The 22,506-nt window shown below is 33.2% G+C and overlaps 1 protein-coding gene across 6 annotated transcripts in view; it reads left to right on the forward strand.

The window, feature by feature from the left end:
• LOC142354058 (uncharacterized) overlaps positions 1 to 22,506 on the forward strand; it is a 469,891-nt gene that overhangs the window by 434,803 nt on the left and 12,582 nt on the right. The gene's annotated exons all lie outside the window — the stretch shown is intronic.

The raw sequence follows: 22,506 nt of genomic DNA on the forward strand, positions 1-22,506 counted from the left end.
TATTTGATTAGATTTAAAGCATATCCAAATTCAGCACAAAGTTTTTTTGTACTGAATTTGGTGTTTTTGGTGTTTTTTCTTAACGCTGCTGAGACGAATCGTTGGAGAGTGTTAGGGGTTTGGGTAGCTAACAAAATTTGGCCTATATTATAGTTTCAGTTTTTAGCACACTCGTTTTTGCTTTTAACTGCATATTTCCTGTGACGTTTTAATCTGAAGGTTATAAGATTACTGTTTATTGCATGGTGCATAGCAATTCATTTTTTGTTTTAAAATTCTGCAAACTTAGACGTTTCAACGAATTTGGTTTTAGAAAAAAAAAGAAATAATTAATGTCAGCTGTTTAAATTGGATGATCCTGAACAAAAAGCTTTTTATGAGAGCTTGCCAAGTAAGTTTTTGCACATACACATTTGAATACTATCTTCTTACTAATCGCTCACAATTGCTATTTTTAATATAACGCATTAGTTTGCTTTAATGTTGTTCAAAACATAATATTTCATAAGTGTTCAAAAACGTCTTATATGAACATCAAAGACAATTTGTACTTGGAGTTCATTTTTTATGCTTAACCGTCAGTTTTGGTTAAATTAATTAATGTTTTAATGCGTTGTAAACTATTTGTTAAAACGATTCACGCAAATTGTAGCTCAATTAATGTACTCAGTGGATTTCCACGGGGAATCAGTTTTTTTTATAAGAATTCAACCCTATAATATTTCAGTTTAACACGCCTCAAATCAGGGCCAGCCTGCATTGAGTTCCAGTTCTCATTTTGCTGTTATTTTTGAAAAAGAGAAGAAGTTTATGGCAGCCCTTTTTTGTATTCAGACACTTCTTGAGGCCAAATTATAATATTATAGTATCAACTTACTGATCACTGTGAGCAATATTCCACAATAAAGAGAAATTCCGATACTTTTGCTTCGTGAAGAAAATTTTGGGCCCTAATGTGCGCCACAATTTTGGTCAGTTTATCCTAACTTTTGAACAACTTTAATAACGAATATTTGTCATTGTTTACAAGATTGATTAAGTTTTAGCAATCTTTATTCCCGGGAACCCGTTTTTATAACCTTCCAGCCCGCCAATCTAACTTGCTCCGTTTGTTTTACAATTTTTTCAGATATTGAGAAACAAGGAGACAGTGAGTTGAGATCTGTCTGTAATAAATCAAGAAATTTTGTGAGAAATAACAATGTTTAAAAAATTATTTTCATCAAAAATTTCAACTCGAAAATTAAAACTGCAGCTTAGAGACAGAAACAGTCAAGCACATATGGCTGAAAATTGACCAAAAAGTACTTGTTGTGCATTTTGGACTCCCTTTCTGGATAACTGGATTCAATTATCACGAAAAATATCTTTCAAGAAGTTCAAGAATATGTCTTTGAAATGTAAATCAGGATTTGTTCTGATGTGTTTCTCAATCCGTTAAACAGATTAACGCTTCTTTCAGACTTTTTCCGAACGTTGTGCCTGAATGACTGAAATTACTAAATGCCTGAATTTGAAATCTATATGCGTGTTCTTTCCATCGGTTTATCTCATACACAGAACTGCATAGGAAATAGACGACAAAAAGTTAAGTAATTTTGTCTGGATGATTTTTTTCGGCAACTAATGAGTAAAGATAGTTAAGACAATTTATACAAAGGATTTGCCTCAGTGAAAAGAATGGTTGCAGATGTCAAAAATCATCTCACTGCTGCAATTTGATATCCTGGTAAAGTGTTCTTGAATACAGAGCAATGTAAAAAGTTTGTATCCTTCTGATTGTTTTTGGTTCGTTTCTATTTAGCAAGATAAAGCAAAAAATGGAACATTATATTTATAACGATTCATTGAAATTTCTACAGCAGTTTTTTTGTTAATGTCTCTAACTAATATCTCCATATATAACCTGCTATTTTTAGACAGATCTTATCTTTCTTTTCGGAATTTTTGGCGACATTGGATCTAAAAAAAAGTAAATTTTTGAAAAGCACATTCTGATCTCTCAACTGATATATCAAAATGCATTTTTTTTCTGAATCTTTGTTCTGCAATTTTTTTTCAAAATGCATTTTTTTCTGGATCTTTGTTCTGCATTTTTTTCAAAATGCATTTTTTTTCTGGATCTTTGTTCTGCAATTTTTTTTCAAAATCCATTTTTTTCTGGATCTTTGTTCTGCAATTTTTTTCAAAATGCATTTTTTTCTGGATCTTTGTTCTGGCTCCCAAGTGTGAAAAACCGAACTCTTTATCAAAGCAGTAACATAAGTAATTTGGTAATTGCATATTAACGTTGCTTTTCGTTACACAGTGGACTGAGCTAGTTGCTGAAATAATCTGCTGTCCTTTTTTCAAATTGTTCCTTTTCATTTTTCTAATGATTTGGTCATTTTGGTTTCCGAGTTGGTATGTCTTTAACACTCCTTTGATGTGGTCGGAATATAATTAACGACTATTGCTCTGAAGATAAGGAATACCCCTACTAATTTATGAACTTGGTTCCATTCTGCTGCGGCTAACTAAGTGAATGAATATCAATTCGTTTTGGACAATTATTCATATAATAATCTTAATATTTCTAAAATAAAACGAAATTAATAATTATACTTTTATTAAGACTGTTTATTGTAATCCCAAGTTTTAAAATTCTTTAACTTCCCGAAATACTTAAATGACATTTTGAACAGATCTAATACGTGCTGTGAAATGGTCTAAATTTCACCCCTAAGCCTATCAAGGTCAGGTAACAAAAATATTAAACAAGCAAATTTGAACGGGCTGTTATTTGAAGTGAAAGCGAGATTTCCGTCATTTTGTAAGCCCAATAAAACTAAAACTAGAAAGTAGACTATTTCAAGCCCCCCTTTGATTTTGAGGATTTGACTTGATTCGGGTTAAATTGGGTGGTCTTCGAAATAACTGGGATAAAATAAGTCGGCACTGGAGATAAAGTATGACAAAGTTTCAAAATTATGGAATTTTATCTCATTTTTATAACCGAATATTAAAGCTATTTTTGTTCAAATGCGTTTATATGAACGCTTTGAAATAATAACAGCTTAGTTTTAAGTATTTCTTGATTTCAGAATTAGCATGAGAATTATTATCAAAATGTTTCGACGTTAAAGTATTGTTCTTCAAAACAGTAGATTATCATTCAAAACATTTTTACACCGAGAGTTAAAATAGTTATTACTATAATTATTTAAAAACTATTATGTAGAGAGTGGTCAATATTTACCAAAAACGTGAGTAAAAGCTTTGTTTTGTCGTAATATAGAAAAAAAATTAGACGAAATAATTTTGAGCATTTAAACCAACCATAGACAGCTTTATTCCAAATAATTTTGATCCATTTGCGTACTTTTTTGGTGAAGGCGAAGAGGGGGGGGGGGGGGTGGGTAACTTTCATTATTTGACCTCAAAACTATTTCAAGCTTTTCGGGCCATTTTTGGTGCTTTTTCAGCGCATTTTCTGTAGCTTAGAATTTGAAATCTAACGGTTGTAAGAATACTTTTTTTTTTCACGCGGTGTATAGCATTTCACATTTTATTCAACACAAGTCGCCGTTATTTGTTGCAACGCTTTTGTATCTAATTTCACAAGATCAAAGTGTTGTTCAGAATGTTAAGTAGAAGTATGGTTAGTTGATTAAGTTGGAGAGACTTAAACCGAAGGTGCTAATCTTTACCATTGCGTTATAACTTGTAGTATTACTTTGTCAACAAAAGTTATAAAGCAATAAACACTCGAATAGAACATTTCTTTTGTCTTTAGCCGGTTGATTTCACAATTGCGCGTTTTCGCTATTTGAAGTTTTCTAACGGTTCGAGCTTTTGTTTCACAAAATTGCCTCAATAAGTTTATTTTTGATCGAATTTCGGAATTATATTAACTTTTGGGGTTGAGTATAACCATTTAGCCAACCCAATTCAAGATTAGTAGAGGTTTGTGTTTACAGTTATTCAATATTTAGTCACCTAAGTGAATTGATTAAACTTATTTTTAAACGCAAGAGCTGATAATGTGAGAGTTAAAATATTGATCCCATCACTCGTTATTTTGGACGGCACAAACTTCTGGCTGCGGTATGTCCTATGGTAAGGGAATAACATTTTTTTTTTCATTTTTGAAAAAAATGATGATTTTTAATTGCTCTCAGATAAAGCTTGAGTCAGTTATTGTTACTTTTTCAAGAATATGTTTTCGGTCGCATGAGAATTTCTCTTTCAAGATTGCAATCCTGATTTTCATCTGATCTCGTGCAAAATTTTGGCCCTTAACTTAAATCGCAGTTTGCTAGTTAAAAAAAACTTTAAAACTTTAAATCAAAAGTGCTCCAAAGGTGATTTCATTTTTTAATGTTCACTACTAATCTTAGAACAAATTTTAATTGAACTCTAATGACATCTTTCATTAACCAGGTTACAACTTCCAACCAGCAACTAGTTTTTTGACAGTGCAGATGAATTCTGATTTTAATGCATTGAAGAGACATTCGTTTTAAAATAAATTACAACCTGCTCAAGTACAAAAAAAACATAAGGATGACAAATATTTACATTTTCAGTTTAGTCAAATCCATATTGAGTACCTTTTGAAATTTTTTACAAACTGACCGTTACCAATATTTGAATGACGGATTGAATTTTTTTTATGAGAGAAGGATATTTGTATATTGTATATTGCAATAAACAAAGAAATCACAATCCGTTCTTTTCTCTCTTTCTTTCTTCTTTCCTTGCTTTCTCTCTCTCTCTCTCTCTCTCTCTCTCTCTCTCTCTTTCTCTCTCTCTCTCTCCCTCTCTCCCTCCCTCCCGGTTTCTCTGTATCTCTCGTAATCTCTCTTTCTCTTTCTCTCTCTCTCTCTCTCTTTCTTTTTTTTCTCTCTCTCTCTCTCTCTCTCTCTTTCTCTTTCTCTCTTCCTCTTCTACTGCTACATCCAAGTTTTTGTTAATAAAATTTATTAGACGTCGCTTTTCAAATAACTTCTAACAAACATTTTTTTCCCAATTATACTAACACAGGAATATTTTTTGGAGAACTTTTTAGTTTTAACAAATTTCATTAGATTTTTGCAGAAAGAGTCAGTGCGCGTAAATTTTCTAAATCTGTTTTCAAAATTTTTACTGAGGTTGCTCATTTAACTTTCTTAAATAAGGTATTTATAATTAACCTTCATTTTTCAAGTAAACTGCGACAGCTTTTGCTGGTTTTTCCAAAAACAATAAGCAGTATTTCGACATACTAATAGAGTTTACACAGCTTTTAGTCGCTCAAACTTTAACACTTGACATGACTAAGGAATGATTAAAATACTCAGGATTAAATAAAAAAAATCAGTAGGGCAGTTCTGTATTCAAACACTAAGTAGTTTTGTTCTTTTTGTTTTTTATGATCACAAAGACACTACAGATATCACGATTCAATTTTCCTAGATTTGGCTCAACATAAACTCGTTAAAAAATTTCAGAAGAACTTTTTGTGTATATTTCTCAATTGTACTTTTATTTTCAACAAGGATGCTCATTAATGAGCGTTCGCGCATGATGTTACGACCCCAGCTCATCTACATTTTTGACTTAATTGTCAACCAAATGAAGACATAATAAAAATAGATGTTTGAGTTTAAAAAACGTTTAAAAAGCTGACTACTTTTTGAATTAAATATTGCTAATGCACGCCTCATCACAGCGCTGAGGAGATGTTTTATTGATAAAACTATGAAAAAAAACACACACAACAAAAGAAGCAAAAAAAATTTCACTGCAAAAACTAGGTATCTAAATTTGAACGCACCTAGTAACAACGCCAATTTGTGCATAAAACCTTAACTGCACAAACTTACTTTGTCCATACTATACAGCAGATGGCATTTTTCCTTAATGAGATTAGGTAACAAAGTCGACAAAGGGAAATAATAAGGCGAAATTTGAAAATCAATCAACTTTTTTCAAACCAATTATTTTCTAAAGTCTTAAAAATCAGTTGCTTTTAACTAAATAATTCTCAATAAATTTACTAAACATTCACTATGAAACCAATCGAACCTGTCTTTGGTTAGATTAAGCCATAAGAACGGACTACAGAAGCGGAAAAACTCATAAAAAATAAACAATTTGCGAAAACACAAATTATTGAAGCCATTAAAATTGTTAGCTATTTTCTGATTACTATGTATTCTTCCTTCCATTTTCATACATATTGAAGCAACTAAAATTTTACTAAAAGAATAAATAAGTGCATTTGGGCCACATATGAAAATCATTAGGATATGTTATTACGCGAAAGTGCTAAAAGAAGAGAAAAAGAAACACAAGTACACCACTAAAACTTTTATTTAAATGCATATTGTCCATAAACAATTCATCAGTTACGACATGATATCACTGGACATTTACATTTTTCTAACACAAAAAAAAACTGAATTAGATCTCTCAATGATGAGATTAAGCTACAAGTTGACGAAAAAAAAACAACAAAAACTGAAAAGTTTAAAAATTTTAAAAATTAACCATTGAAAATGTATAATATCATAAACTTTGAGACTATTCGCTATAAAATGACTGCCTCGGGTAACATCAGTCCTTGAATACTCAATTACAAGCTTTTGAGACCGGTCAGCAAAAAGAGCTAATTCAAAAAAAATTGAGCGAGAAAAGTGTCGAAGCCGTTAAAAAGTAACTTTTCGGCAATGACTTTTCTACCATCCATTTACTTTTTAACAACATGAAGTTCTTTTTTTCAATATGACTTTAAAATATCAAAAAATATGAACAAATTCTTTAAAACCACGACATTTCTGAGAAAACCGTTAGTATCAACGCCATTAAACTCAATTGATTTAAGCGAAAGGCAATAAAATTGCTCGATGGGAGCATAATTGTTAAGCCTCGATGGGAAGACAGGATTATTTGTCATTGACTAGTCATATCCTTTTATCTGAAACTTTTATCTATGCTTTATTTAGCGTGTTGTCAAAACCAGTGGGAGCTATCAATATTAGGGTATTATGATAAGATTTCAACAGGAACCAAGAGTACAAACATAATTTTTTTTTGAAATCTTCTGGCATCGATGCCATAAAACTATGAGTTAGAAAAAAAAAGATAACCTAATAAATTAGCTTGCTGTAGAAAAAAAGAAAGGGGTTATGGTCATTACTGAGAATTTCTTAACAACCATGAAAATAGGTTTAAAATAGGTTAATGTTCTAAAAACTTTTTTGCAAAATTATTTTCAAAGAATAGCAGACAATAAGATCAATAGCTTTCAACAGAAACTGACTTTCAGTTTAAAAAAAAAGGTTTATGGTCGGTTAATATTTGAAACAAAATTCGAAAAATTAAATATAAAGTATTAACAAGCCTGAGCTGTCCAATCAAAGCACTGAATAGCTTCACTAATGCTCATTACAAAAAGCATCGCACTTTTAGTCAACGATTCTATGCTATAGGGCTACAAAAAATCAGTAAAACCTCAAATAAATCAAAATTTCATTATAAATTACAAAAGCTCAGAGTCGAAGCCATAAAAAGCATGTGCGATTCCTTGAAAACATGTTCTTTGTTTATTAGGCGCCATTTTACTGTACATCAGGTTTATCATTAACCAAACATCGATATGAAAAGTGACCAGTCTCTAGGTGACCTAAAAAATATGAAGTTTTCTAAAAAAAAACAGCTCTCAAATAGAATTCCAATTTCTTTTTAGTAAACTTTCCTATGAGACCAGAACTAGTCTTTTTGTCACCTTTTTTATATTAGGAATACGAAACTGAGTCCTTTTGCGGCGTGAAATGTAACTTTCAATGGAATATTTTAAAGAAAAGATCATCATTTGAAAAAAAATTACACTAAAAATGAACGAAATCATACCAAATATGACGTGTTCACAAAAAACAATCCTGGATAACTCCTCGAAAAATACGAAATTCAGAAAAATCTATTTAATTTCAAATTCTAGGCTGGACGAGCTATTTAGTGATACCACTCACATTTCTCTACGATGAATATATCGATTGGCCAAAATTGACTGAATAAAGAAATAACCCTTCGAGTATATAGCTCCTTCCCCCACAAGCGGGGTCGGAACACTTATTGAGACCAATTTGTCGACAAACATCACGTTTATTTTAGGCAACTAGAGCTATTTGTGTTGTTTTCGAGCCATTTCTAACTTAAGATAATTGCTATTACAAAATTTTTAAAAAGTGAACAGACTTTATTTGATATAGTTTTGGTTTCAAGACCATTTATGTTGGCTTTTTTAATATTAGCAGAATTTTAATTTTAAGTTTTAATTTTAATTCATGGAAAGCGGAAAAATTTAGACAAACAGCAATCATGATGTTGATCATTTTTTTCATTAAGTAGATTTTGGGCTTTTATTTTTCATGATCCGGTAGAATCCAGCTGTCTCCCGCTTACTTTGAATTACTTTTCTTATCTGCGACGAATAATTTTGATCATTTGCTTGCGTTGACGAAATATATTTCACGATGTATTTTTTCTCCAGTAAAAGTACCCAAAAAATATACGCAAGTTTATCATTTTTGTCACTCGTATCAATTTGGGTAAAATTTTGTTCTCGATGGGATCAAAACATGAAGCTACGATTGATTTTCACCTTCACCACTAGATCCTGCTTTCCTCCTCTGGAAAATTATAACCCTTGAGATGTTAATCGCCCTTTTTTGCCTATAAAATATTTTTATGCCATTCAAAGGCCTGCGCATATATATTGCAACTAGAAGTGTTTTGAAGTTGCCTTTTATGATGGTCGTAAAATTTTGTTCGATTACAAAGATTAAATATCCTCTCGATTTGCAAACAGAAAAAAGGAAACTGTTAAAATAGGATAGAAAAGGTTACACTGATACGAAAATTTTACCCTATTTTGCCCAAATTTTTGGCCGCATTGTTCTAAAAGGTACTGATAACTCACAAAAAAGTCCTCATATTTCAGATATTTAGTTGCTTCACACAAACATAATATCAGCTAAAAAAACAAAAACGGTCGCAATTTTGTGACCGCTGCTGCAAAAGTGACAATTTATCAAAATAAAGATATTGTAATCGGGCTTTTAAGTTGTTCACGTTGTTTTTGGCTCAATCGCTGGAATATTTCGTTCAACTTTTTGTGCACTTGAACAAATCCCGGAACAGCATGATAACGCTTTTTTGATTTGCAATTTCCAAAATAAATTCCATTAGCCGACAGCACATGTAATTTTGACGTTGCTTGTCTAAATTTGGGGAGATTTCGGGGGGAGTTAGCGGGCTCTTATTGTGGATAACCACGCGATTATAACCAAATTGCGCAACCACGTAAAGGTAGAGAAACGCCACCTTCTCAGTAGCTAGCCAACCCCACCCCTAGTTATTAGTTATAACCCTACTAACTACATAGCCCCTCCCCCCAGAGCCTTCTTAGCAAAGTGAAAAGAAAAAAGACCTTTGCCTGAAATGCTGCCTTTAGGCATTTAAATAAAGAGAGCGCTTTTCAAATTTTCCGGCTCTTTTATCCCTTTTTGGGGGTTAAATCCCGAATGATGATTTCTAAATTGCGTTTGAATACCAATTAAATACCTGTGCTGTTCTGGCTTTTAGCACCCCGCTGAAAAATTGACCAGATATTGCCCAACAAAATTTGGACTAACATTTGCCATTTCGGTAACCCTGATAAATTTACCAAATATACTGCCCGATATTTTTCAATAACATTTCAGGGGCAGATTTTTTCCGTCCTTTGAGCTTTTTCAGGGCATGGCTAATGCGTATATTCAGTATATAAAAGGACATCAAAAAGCCAACATATATAATTGTATTTGAAAATTGCTTTTTTGCCAGTGAAAGATTAGATATACTATATATTGGAAACCATTGTATCCAAATTTGATGAAGCTCGATTTGAAGAGGAAAAATCAATTCGCCTTTTCCATTTTTCCCCATTTTTCCGCGATATTTGAAGAGAAAAAAAACGGGGGGAAATTTTTCATTTTGCGCCAACATTTTAGCACAGAAACTGTGGGGTAAAATTTGGTAGTCTTTTTTGAAGAATTTCATCTGGCTGGCTTTGTCTGGCTGTGAACTGGAAAATAATCTAACTGCTGAAAGGTTGTCAACTTGAATTCCGCAATTCTATAATTTATTCCAAACAAAACTCCCCCGAATCAATGGAGGCTTCATTAAGTTATAACTCTAGTTATAACTCAGGTTTATAACCCCTCTATAACCAACCACCCCACCTTTGGTTAAAATTCTACCTTGATCTTTGTTAAGCGTTATCCACCCTCAAAAAATATCTGTTCACGCGTTATGAGTTGTACTTTGTATTTTTTTGCCCCGAACAAAATCCTTTTTTGTTGCGATACAAAAACACCTGTTTTACGTTTTCCCTTGTTGTTGTTTACTTTTTAAAAATTTCCCCGCAGTGAAGTCTTTGCTTGGTACCGTAAACTTCAATTTTATCCTTTTTGTTGTTTGCTTATGCCCGCAGTTATAACTAGACTGGTTATCGATAAGATGCGTTTTTTTATTGTTATACAGTTTTTAAAATTTAACTTAGCTAAATTAATAAATTGACCATGGGGAAACGTCGTGATTAACGATATACTCATTATTATTGTTCATTTATTATTACAGCCGATTAAAACTTTATTCTAACTATTTAACTAGTTGTTGATAAAACTAAGAAGTTTTTTTGTCTATTATTTTCTTTTATACATTATTTATAACTAGCATGTCTCCGAATCGAACCCACAATCCCTTACTTGTTTACCCAGTTTTTTTACAAGCATGAGCGTTTACCATACTTATTATAACTAACAGTTATAACTAAACTTGTTATGGATAAGAGTAAGATCCCAGTGCCTCAAAGTGTCCCTCGCATCACAAAACCGACTAATATGTCGTCTCCTAAATTACTCTCGAAGCCCAAATCTCCTTTCGGGTCACCGTGGAAGATCAAGGGCGACTTGCGTACCCATTCTGTCAATTCTTCGCCCAGTAGAGCATCGCCGGGGCCGCAGGTTTGTATCTCAGTTTGAAGTCGGAATTCTATGCTCCGGGTCGCTAATTCCTGAGCTCCGTACAAAGATAGGATCTTTTCCATTTCTACCCGTTGTGGCTACAGCTAACTGGCTGGCATTTGGTACCTTTCTCGCCTTCGAACCCTATTTTTACCCATGAGAACGGACAGCCACAAATTTAAGATTATTATATTGATAACAATACTGATACTGTGATTAATTTTTTTAACATTTGAAAGCATGTGGATATCTAACTTTAGGGCTATTATCAGAATAATTTACATATTTACTTCAAAAAAATGAAATTTGATGTCTGATGTGATAAAGCTATTGCCGTTTGAAATGAAAGACCACGAAATGTAAATTCCTACAGTTTCGAATAAAAAAACCACTGATTATTAGTTTCGAATCAAAAAAACCACTAAAACGACCAAGCACTGTTTTTACATAATTCTGGCGATCCAGAAATGAAGAATGAAATCAGTCTAAGTCAAACTTCGAACTTTCTGTTATCTAAATGTACTGAATGAAAGATCGAATTCAGCAAATTAAACCTGTTTTGTCAAACCATATACAAATACAAACCAAAATTGTCAAATCAAATACAAATCTTAACTGATCAATGGTTTATTCTTCAAAAACAAGTCTTTAAAAGTCAACTCGACAATAAGCTTTTGGTTAAGGAAACCTAGATAGGTTTCCTTGAAACTCCCCAGGAAGCCAATTGGACCTGTCATTTGAACTGTTCTGATTTGAACTGTTCTGTTCTGTAATTAACATAAAAAAGTAAAAATAGGAAAATACTTTTAGAAAAGACTTTTAATTGATTACATTCCGAATTATTTTAAAACTGTGAAAAACAACGATTGGAACAAAGCTATCTCGAATTGACTTTTAAAGATTTGTTCTTGAAGAAAAAACAATTGATCATTGATCCTTGCCATGTTTTGCTTATTTTGTTCAAATTGTAGCTCTGAGACAGGTTGCATCGTCTTTTTAATTGATACGAACAGTTTGCGGTTTTTGGACATTTTCCCATTTTGAGGTTCCATATTTTGTCATGTCACGTTATTGAAAAGTCAGGTATCAATTTTTGCGCTTAAAAAGAAGGCACAATTGAACATATCAATTTTTTCGGCAATTTTAATCTGGTTATAGTGGTTTGGACTCCGTCTTCTAGCAGAATTTAACAGAATTCTTTTGTTTTGTCTTTTTTTGTTGAATTTTTTGTAGACGTATGAGAAATTCTCGATAAATGCAAGTCTTAGCGGCCTCGTAGGGATGAGAAAAGGAACCTTTTTTAAATTATTTTTTAGTTGAAAGCTAGATTTTTATGAATTTCAAATCAAAAGTTTTTAAAGTAAAAGGACGTAATTTTTAGGCTTGCACTTTGCTCTTCTTTTTGTCTCCAAGTTACCTATTCTTGTCAATTACAGGCCTTATATTACAATATTTGTTTTGAATAAAGACACAATTGAACACACCTATTTATTTTTAGAGAATTGCTTTTTTTAACGGATTTGACACCGGTTTGTTGCAAAAATTTAATTTAATTTTTGATTTTTGTCTTTTTTGTCGTTCTTTTGAGAGTTCGGATATCACATCATGGGTTTCAAGGAATTGGCAATTGATATTATCTTTTTAAGGAATAGATTACGTTTTTACCGGCTTCGACACTGTATTCTTGCAAAATTTAATTGAACTTCACTTTGTGAGGAATTTTTGTTTGTTTTTGTCGACGCGCGACTTATTCTGAATAGTTGCGGGTCTCAAGTTCGCCATGTGATTTTTTGAATGAACGTTAAGCTATTTAAAGAATTCAGTTGTTATCTATGATTTCCATTACTTCATTTTTTTTCTATTCTAAAATTTTAACGTTTTTTTAACTTTGTTGTTTTTGTTTTTTTTGTCTACTTGATACGGATGGTCAAAAAGGAATGATCCCATGTTTTTTGATGAATTACAACTGAATTCGTTTAGTATAGGTTTTATTTGACGCTATTTTCACTTGGTTTTCAAAAAATTAGCCAATAACTTTCGGATGCAATTATTTTTTGTTGTTATTTGGTTTTGTTGTTATTTGATTTTGTTGGTTGACGTCTTATAAATGGCAGGTCTCATCGAACTTCTACCGTGGTTTTATTTACATTACTAAGTGACTTTACGAAGTATTTGTTAGCTTAATATACCAATAATTTTTGAGCAGTATGTGAATTTTTGAAAGTGTTCCATCTCTTCCTCATTTGGCAGACAGTTAAGCCAAAAATGACGATGAGCGGGGTCGGAACATTATGTGCAAACGCACATTACTGAGCCTCTTTGTCTCTGAAAATTTCAATTTTCAGTTTTTTTCCATTGGCTTCTTGTTTGAACAAACCGAACTTCCTGAACAACTTCACGAACCGAATTTCAATACAAGAAACGTAATCGTTGTCTTCAAAAATGGACTTTTTATTGACCTTCATAGTCTTGCCTTCTAAATATGGTTTAATCTGAAAAATTCCGGATTTGTATTTAATTTTATTTTTCCTTGCATTCATAATATGTTATTTCCTTGGGATGATACACAATTTTTCTGCTGAATTATTTGTGTCGTGACGTTAATTGTAAATCAACTAGAGGTTGCGGCACCTGGGGCATTTTTAAAGTTTTTCAAGTTCTATTCACCACATAAAATCACTTTATACTTTATGCGTCAAAACTGATGGAAATGGATTTCTGGAGCCTGGTGTATTGTCATTTATTACGTCATTTTGTGTAACAGATAATCGTGTTTTTTGTTAATGACTGATACCTAACTGCTATTCAATTTTAATTAAAAAAAATACGTCGATGTTTTTAAGAAATCTACCCGTGGACATCAAATTGCGAAAATGTCAGTGCTAAACATCTTGCTTGCTATTTTTTATCCATCCGTCTCTGTCTTAAAAAAAACTGAATTTTGGTTTTCTAACAGTGCCGAGTGCGCCAAATAAATGTTCCGGCAAAAATATGTTCAATTATGAACATAGGTAAAAACGTTTTTACTGTTAAAATTTGCCAACGTACCTCTAGAGTATATCAGATCCAGGCTCATCAGAATGTAACACAAATTGGATAAAGTTTCGGTAACGTTGTTTTTTTTGTACTACTTTGCGGCATTTTTTCCAGAAAGCGGTTCTCAGGCTAGTAGAGAGAACTTGAACAACAACCCCTGTCGATTTTGAACCAATTCTGTACTGAAAACGTCACATAACTGGCTTAATCTGTAGTTGATCTTGACAAAATAAGTCTTTCCCCCTCGATTTCCGATGATTAGCAAGGCAATAAAAAGGAAAAGCACATCTATAATCTAATCTGACAAGCTAAGAAAAATTGGCAACAACAATTTTTTGCAATTTGCATATTTTTAGGCAGCTTTCTGTTGTTATTCTAAAAATCAAAATTTTTTGGTACTCGTTTTTTTATGCTCGGTTGGAGAATCATATTTCTGAAAATTTTGTTAATTTCTCCCTGTTAAAAGCTACAACGCTCGCTGTTCTAAAGCAAATAAAAAAGCAAGAATACCAAAACATTTTTAAAATTTGGTTTTTGATTTTTACAGTTCAGCAAAATCAGAAAAAAATCCTTCAGAATCAAATCCGGGTACAATATTTTTGATGGAACTCTGTCTGGAGTATTTGCCTAATATATCGGCAGTGAAGCTTCTATGTGTGCACAGATTAACACAACTAAACTAAGAAGCTGGAATCTACTCTACTGTTTATATCTACGGACATTATCACGACTAATTCTGATTTTTCAACGGGGCCAATTCAGATTTTACAATGGCCAGACTTGCGCCAAGTCTGATTTTTCCACTTGCCAGACTGGGGCCAATTCTGATTTTCTTACTCAAAGGTCCGCAATACGTCAAGATTTATCGAAAAGAAATCCGTCAGCTTAGTCTAAAATCTCATTGAAAGAAAAGGCTTCGTCACCATTCAAATGGCCGCAAGCGGCCAAAAAAATACAATAACACGCACACAATGTGACAGCAAGAGGCATAAAGGCATCAGAGTTGGGTTTTTTTTCGTTTTTGATTTCAAGCATGATAGTTTTACTTTCTTAAATACTAAATTGACTATGATTTGAGGTTCTTGGCGCCAAAACAAGAAAATCAAAGAAATCGAGACAACACCAAATGAACAAATGAGTATAGTATTTAAAACTAAAAGCATCAGAGTTGATTTTTTTCGTTTCTGACCCCAAACATGAAAGTGTAAGATTTTTAAGAATCCATTAGGTTCCATATAGCTCTTTGATTATAACCCGAAATGGTATAACCCACTGCTGGTAACAGAACTAACTGAAGGTAACCTTGGCTCCCGGACTAGTTGCATTTGAATCAATGTATTCGCGAATTTTGGACTGATTCCTCTTGCTGGCGTTTTTGGGTCCCAACTCTTCTCTCCCCCTGACAAGTTCGCTTAACTTTTACTTATGACATTATAACATGCACCCGCTAAGTTGAGAGTGGGGGAGTTGTACTGAAGTGTGCTACACTCAGTAACACTATTTGATAATCTTAGTGCTATTTTGAGAATTTACGTTATAGTGCGTGAAGCACAAACTTGATTTGGACAAAGTCCATTTTGTCGTGTGAACAAATTACTAAGTAGTTTTGAATAAGCTACTATTTTAAGATCACTAACTAAAACTGAGAATACTATGACGTGATATTATCACGCCACACAGATAACACCAAGTTAACCTTGGTAACACTGTCGACACTCGTTATCTCTATCCAATAGGATACTAGAGAACCACGTGTCCGCAAGTATAAAAGGAGCTTGCACGCTCAACCACCAACACTTTTTGGTCCCTGATAACTTCTGATTTAAAATCATACTCCCTTATTGCTCCCTTGCTCAATCTCAGCTTACTTGAGATATTTTTCTAACTTAGAATATTTTGTGACTTGTTCTTAACTAAGAACTCTCTAAGTCATAAAATATTAACTTAGCACAAATTTGGAAATCAGGTAAGTTTAACTTAACTTCTCTAAGTTATAATTTAACATCTCTTAAACTCTATCTAAGTTACAAGTTAACTTAGAATAACTCAACCTGTACTATTTAGTGCTATCTCAGTCTTAACAACTTTAAGTATTCTATCCCTTCATGCTCGGTTCATAATTGATGCTGTTTAACATAACTTATTAATTCATATTTGCATTTAACTTTCTTTAATACTTAACTATATACCAAGAGTAGAACTAGGGGTTGAACTCTCAAGTTATACATGTGGTCCCGCGATTAACCCCGTCGTTTAAGTATCTAATGTACGGACCAGCAGTATAAATGGTGGTCCCAGAGAGGCTACTTCAATTTAACTTGTTCATTTAATATAGAAAAGGCATTCTCAATTTAACTTGTTCATTTAAACTATCAGAGAAGCCTGCCTAAATTTAACTTGTTCACTTATTGTAGAAAAGCCATTAAATTAACTTGTGTAAGTTAACTAGTCAAAGGGCTTCTCACTAAAATCCCTTTTTGATTTTGATTTAAACTATTCCTCTGTTCTTAATAATTCTAATACAATAACTTCAGTCCTTTAAACAATGGCCAGTCCTGGTGGTAGTACTCCTCCACCTGCCGTTACTCCCCCACCTGAAACTCCCATAACACATCCAAATCTTTCACTTGTATCTTTTTCAGGCAATGATCCTAATCAGGATACCACTTCTTTTTGGAACTCTATAGAAAACAAAATACTCTTTTCACTAGGAACTAGGCCTACAGCACCCGCTGCACAGACTAGCTATGATAAAAGGCAACAATCCTTATTCGGCTCACTTTTAACTGATACAGCACTAGAATGGTTTGAAAGTGAAGTCACAGATACTACAGATTGGAATACTTTAAAAGATGAATTTATAAAAAGATTTACAGACGGTAGAGACCAATTTAGATTTAGACTTGAGGTTGAGAACACATTCAGGCAAGAAGGAGAATTAATAAAGAATTATCTACATAGAATAAAGAGTGGAGTTGATAAACGTTGGCCAGAAAAGATACCAACAAGTATTGAAGGTGATGACAATATCAGGAAAGAGAAAGAAATCCAACAAAGACAACGAAGTCAGAAATACATAGATTTTGCTATAAGAGGACTAAGGCCACAAGGTTTAAAACGCAAAGCGCACGAGAAACTTATTGAGAATCCTTCAATAACTTGGACACAGTTTGTCGATCACTTAGTTGTAAAAGACTTAACATTTTCTGTAACAACAGAATCTAGTGGAGCTACAGGCATAGATAAACTTAAAAAACTCGAGAGCAAAATTAACGATTTAACCAGTCTTTTCAAAAGCAACGAAGTGAATGCTATAGATACTCCTAGGCCTAGAGACCCAAACATAAAAGGCAGACCTAACAGTACTAGATTCTGTGATTATTGCAGAAGCAATGGTCATTCCATCTCTAGATGCACAAAGAAACAGATAGATGATAGTGTTAACAAATTGAGAAAGGAACTAGTTGAACCAAGAAGGCCAAATATAACCTTCTCTAACGATTACAGAAAGAATAACCGAGGCAATACAAGATTCAATGGTCCTAGAAACCAAGGCTATCAACCAAGAGGTGGCTACTCAAACTATAATCCTAGGTTCAACAAGCCTAACTATCAACAACAAAATACATCTTTTAGCAGCTATGGCAATAGATTCACTCAACCATACGAACAAACCTTCCCTCAGCAAAACACCTATAGAAATAATGAACCAAATCTTGAACAACAATCACCATCACCACAACAACAGCAACAGCCACAACAAAGTGCTAGCTTCTATACACCAAGTAGAAATAACAATCTACAACAAAGGCAATCAAAACCCAACAATATTCAACAACAACCAAATCAAATAAGTTTCGTTGAAGGCGACGATGACTACGTAAATGCTATAACGGACTTCTTTCCTTTAAACTTTTGAAGTCTCCGAACGCTACTAAAGAAAATAGTACTAAGTCAAGAATTTATCTCAATTTATATCACTTTGCCACCGGAGACACTAAAAATAATAGTGGTTTAGAAGTAAAGTTCATGATTGATCCAGGATCAACTTGCACTATCATTAACCATCCTACATACCTTGCTTTAGTAAGCCTTGGACAAAATTTGCATTTACAAAATACAAATTGTGATTCAAAGACATATACTGGTTCATCAATCAGAATGCTTGGCTACACAACTATTCAATCTAGCTTCGAAACTGACGGTAAATATACAGTTCCCCATAAAGTATTCGTTACTAAAGAACAGAGACAGAACATAATAGGTATTGATTTTTGTCATTTGTTTTTAAAAGCACTTCACTTCGATATCCCCGCAGTAGAATTAAAAACTGAGAGAAATCTAATTTGCTACGGCTCACTCAACAATGAGCAAGATTACCCATACATAACTGAGATGACTGCTTTAAACATATCTCAACCAATCTTTCTACAACAGAAAAGTACACAATTGCACAAACAAAAGCACCCCAGTCAAGCCTTATTTCCACCAGGAACATATTTCATGCCCCATATTAACGTTGCAAAAACTGACCTAGTCTTTGTGAACACACTTTGTCCACAATCTGAAGAATTCCTACCCATATTCATGGAGAATCAAAAGAATCACCCAATACAGATAAATAGAGGAATAATAGGTTATGCTATGTGTGATATAACCGACAAACCTATACAAAGATACAATATCAAAAACTGTGCCGAATTTACAAGTACAATACTAAACGAAAGTGAGGACTATAACAGTTGCTTCATACTGAACACAGTAGTAAATAATCTACAAGAAGGACAGCATATTCAAACTAATTCTTGCATTAAATATGTAGATTTCCGTACCCAATCTATATTTGACTCTAATATGCCTATAGCGCACACGATATCCTCAGATGCAGAAAAGAGAAAAGGTTTTGCTAACACAATCTCCAAAAGAATACCCTTATTAAAGGACTACTGTAAAAGTAGAAACTGTGATATAGGTGACATAATAACTTTCAGAGCAGATAATAACTTAGTATATAATCTCATCACTAAGGCTAATCATTATGAAAAGCCAACAATTGATACAATCAAAACAACACTACTTGCTATGAGAGATCATGCACTAGGACTAAATTTACGCTGTATAGCGATGCCAAAAATAGCTTGTGGTTTAGACGGAATGGATTGGAGAGAGATATCTTCTCTAATTGAACAAACATTTAAGAATTCAGGAATAACTATCTATGTGTATACAAGCAAAGATGATATTGATCAACTACAAAAAGTAGAAACCAATACACTAGAACAGGAAGAGGTGCTCGAAATTATTGAGAGTGAGTTAATAGAAAAATGCAAAGAAGATGAGATAGAACTAGCCACAGACTTCTCTACCGAAGCAAAAGAGTTATGTAGACCTAAAGTCAACGAACAGTTTCCTAAGTTTAGAGATAAACTACAAAGCAACCGAATCATAAATAAGGCAGTTAGTGATTTTGTAATTAAGCAAAATAGAAATACCGTTCAAGACATAGAGTATCTAGAAAGGTTCTTAGATAATTTTGATTTCACGCAAAGTGATTTGACTGATGATGAATTGTTTGAGTTGCTAGAAATAATACTTTAAGATAATGATGTCTATTCACATCATAAGTATGATATTGGCAAAACTAAACATAAATTCCATTTACCCCTAAAGAAAGACGCAACCTTTAAAAAGCAACGACCAAGCAAAATACCCATTCATCTCAGAGATAAATTGGAAAAACTAATGGACGAATTAATTCAAGCAGGGATAATCAGAGAACTCAATGAGAACGATGATATGAATAGTTGGTTTGTCAATCCCGTCATCATATTACCTAAGAAGGATTATGTAAAACTAGTCATTGATGCTAGATACCTAAACTCTATAACTGATACAAGTAATTCTAGTTGGCCACTCGAACCACTAAACGTTCTAATGACAAGGATAACCGGAACTATATTTACAAGTAGTGACTTGTCATCGGCTTATAATCAAGTACCACTAACTGAAGATACACAGAAGGTTACAAGTTTTATTGTAGGAGGCAGACAGTACACCTATCAAGTAGGATTTTATGGTCTTAAGCCATTACCCAGTTTCTTTAGCAAACTAATGCGTTATGCATTTGGACCCCTTTTAAAACGTAAACAAGCCATAACATATATAGACGATACTTTATTACAAGCTAAAGATAAACAAGAAATGTTCACAATAGTAAAGGAGTATCACTTTTTGCTTCGAAAAGCAAACCTTAAAGCAGCCCCCGATAAAACAATGTTTTTCTTACGAAAAGTGAGATTTCTAGGACATGTTATATCTAAGAACGGACTATCGCCTATTGCTTCGCGCATAGATGATATTAGAAACCTAAAAACGCCAGAATCGAAAACAGAAGTTTTAAGAGTTTTAGGAATGATGGGTTTCTATCATACCTATATTTTGAACTTTCACATAGATGCAAAACCTCTATATGACTTAACTAAAGATACAACATTATTCAAGTGGTTACCAGAACACGAAAAGGTATTCACAGACCTTAAACAAAGATTCTGTCACGATATTTCTAACGCATTTCCTTCTAATGACTATCCCTTTCATATACATGCTGATTCATCTAATTTAGGAACAGGTTGTGTTCTTATACAAGATTTTCCTGATAGAAAACGTATGATTTCAGCAAACTCGAGAGTATTTGATAAAGCTGAACAAAAGATGTCCCCTCAACATAGAGAACTATGCGGAATAATATCTGCATTACAAACATATGAATTTTATGTGATTGGATCCCCTTTTCCAATTTACCTATATTGTGACCACAGACCAATTCTATTTCTTTGGTCACGACGAGGACAAATGTCACATCGTTTCTTTAAGTATCAAGTTGTAATAACTAAGTTCCAAAACTTGCAAATTATATACACTGAAGGCAAAAACTTAGCGTTCCCTGACATTCTTAGCAGAAATGTTTCTTTAGCAGATGCTAAACTTTATCAACTAGAACACAAAGTGATACCTAAAGATATAAAGTTTCATATTAACGGAAAAGAAGTTAACTATTCTGTGTTGCATCAAGACGATAAAGACGCAACCGCTAACGACTGTTATCCAATTATTGCTCAAGTCAAAGGCGAAAGAAAGAAACTTATTAATATAAATGATGAAGGTAACTTTAGCGTAGATGATGCACCAGACTACATAAATGAACACTGTAATGCTATACACAGTTTATCTGATTGTTTTCGCTACGGCACACAAATAAATCAAATAAAGAAATTAACTTCAGAACTAACTAGCGAGTATGATAATCACTACTATTCCGAGATAGAAGAAATAGCTGAAATAAGTGATGACCGAGAAGGTTATGATGACCAAGATTAGTTAGATCTAGTAGAAGGAAATATTGAAAATTCACTTATTGAACAATTAGAATCTGCTAAAGCTGACTATATCAGACGGACAAAATTTAAGAAGCTTATTGAACCAGAAGTTTTTCAAAACATCTCAGAAAAAGATGTCCACACAGATACATTAGATTTAATAGCTAAAGTTACAGATTTTGCAAAAAACGCTAATCTTGAGACCGATAATATTCTTGAAGAACAAGTAAACGATTCCGTGATAAATGAAGTTAGAGATTGGCTAAAAGTAAGCAAAGCTCCAGAAAAGGACTACATTATTAAACAATCTAAAGCACTACAAACCTATAGAAATAATTTCAACTTGTTGTTTTTAGAAAGTCAATATGATTTACTCTGTTATTCCGAACCTTGTGAAAACGGCTCTTTTGACGTTAGGATATGTGCACCACTTTCACTATTTATAAAGATATTCGAAGTCGCACATACGCATGAACTTAGTGGTCATAGAGCAGAAAGCACAACTTACAATAGAGTTAAGCGATATTTCTATTGGCCCGGTATGTTTAAATGGATTGAAATGTTAATGCTAGATTGCTTAAGTTGCCAAACTAATAAGTCAGCACGCAAAGACTTGAACGAAGCACCCTTAGAACCCTGGGGACAATTAGAAGCTATACCCCTACATACACTTCATATTGATCATAAAGGTCCACTACGACCACTCAGTAAAGGAAATAGATTTTGTCTTGTAATAGTAGACGCTTTCTCTAGATTTATACAAGTATATCCTAGCAAGAATGCTGAAGCTCTCGAAACAGTAAATCAACTAGAGAAATTTATAACTACATTTGGTATACCGCAACAAATAGTACATGATAACGGCAATGCTTTTATTAGTAATGATTTCGTTCACTACACAAACGAAATGGGAATTACACTATGCCCCCGAACTGCATATTCACCGTGGACTAACGGCAAAGTAGAAGTACAAAATAAACCTTTGACTAATTACCTAAGACATTTTATTAGTAAAAGCGGATCTAATTGGTCCGAGTACACTAGTAAATTTGCATTTTCACACA

Source organism: Convolutriloba macropyga, chromosome 15 (assembly GCF_964194025.1).
Source record: "Convolutriloba macropyga chromosome 15, txConMacr16.3, whole genome shotgun sequence".
Lineage (NCBI taxonomy): Eukaryota > Metazoa > Xenacoelomorpha > Acoela > Convolutidae > Convolutriloba > Convolutriloba macropyga.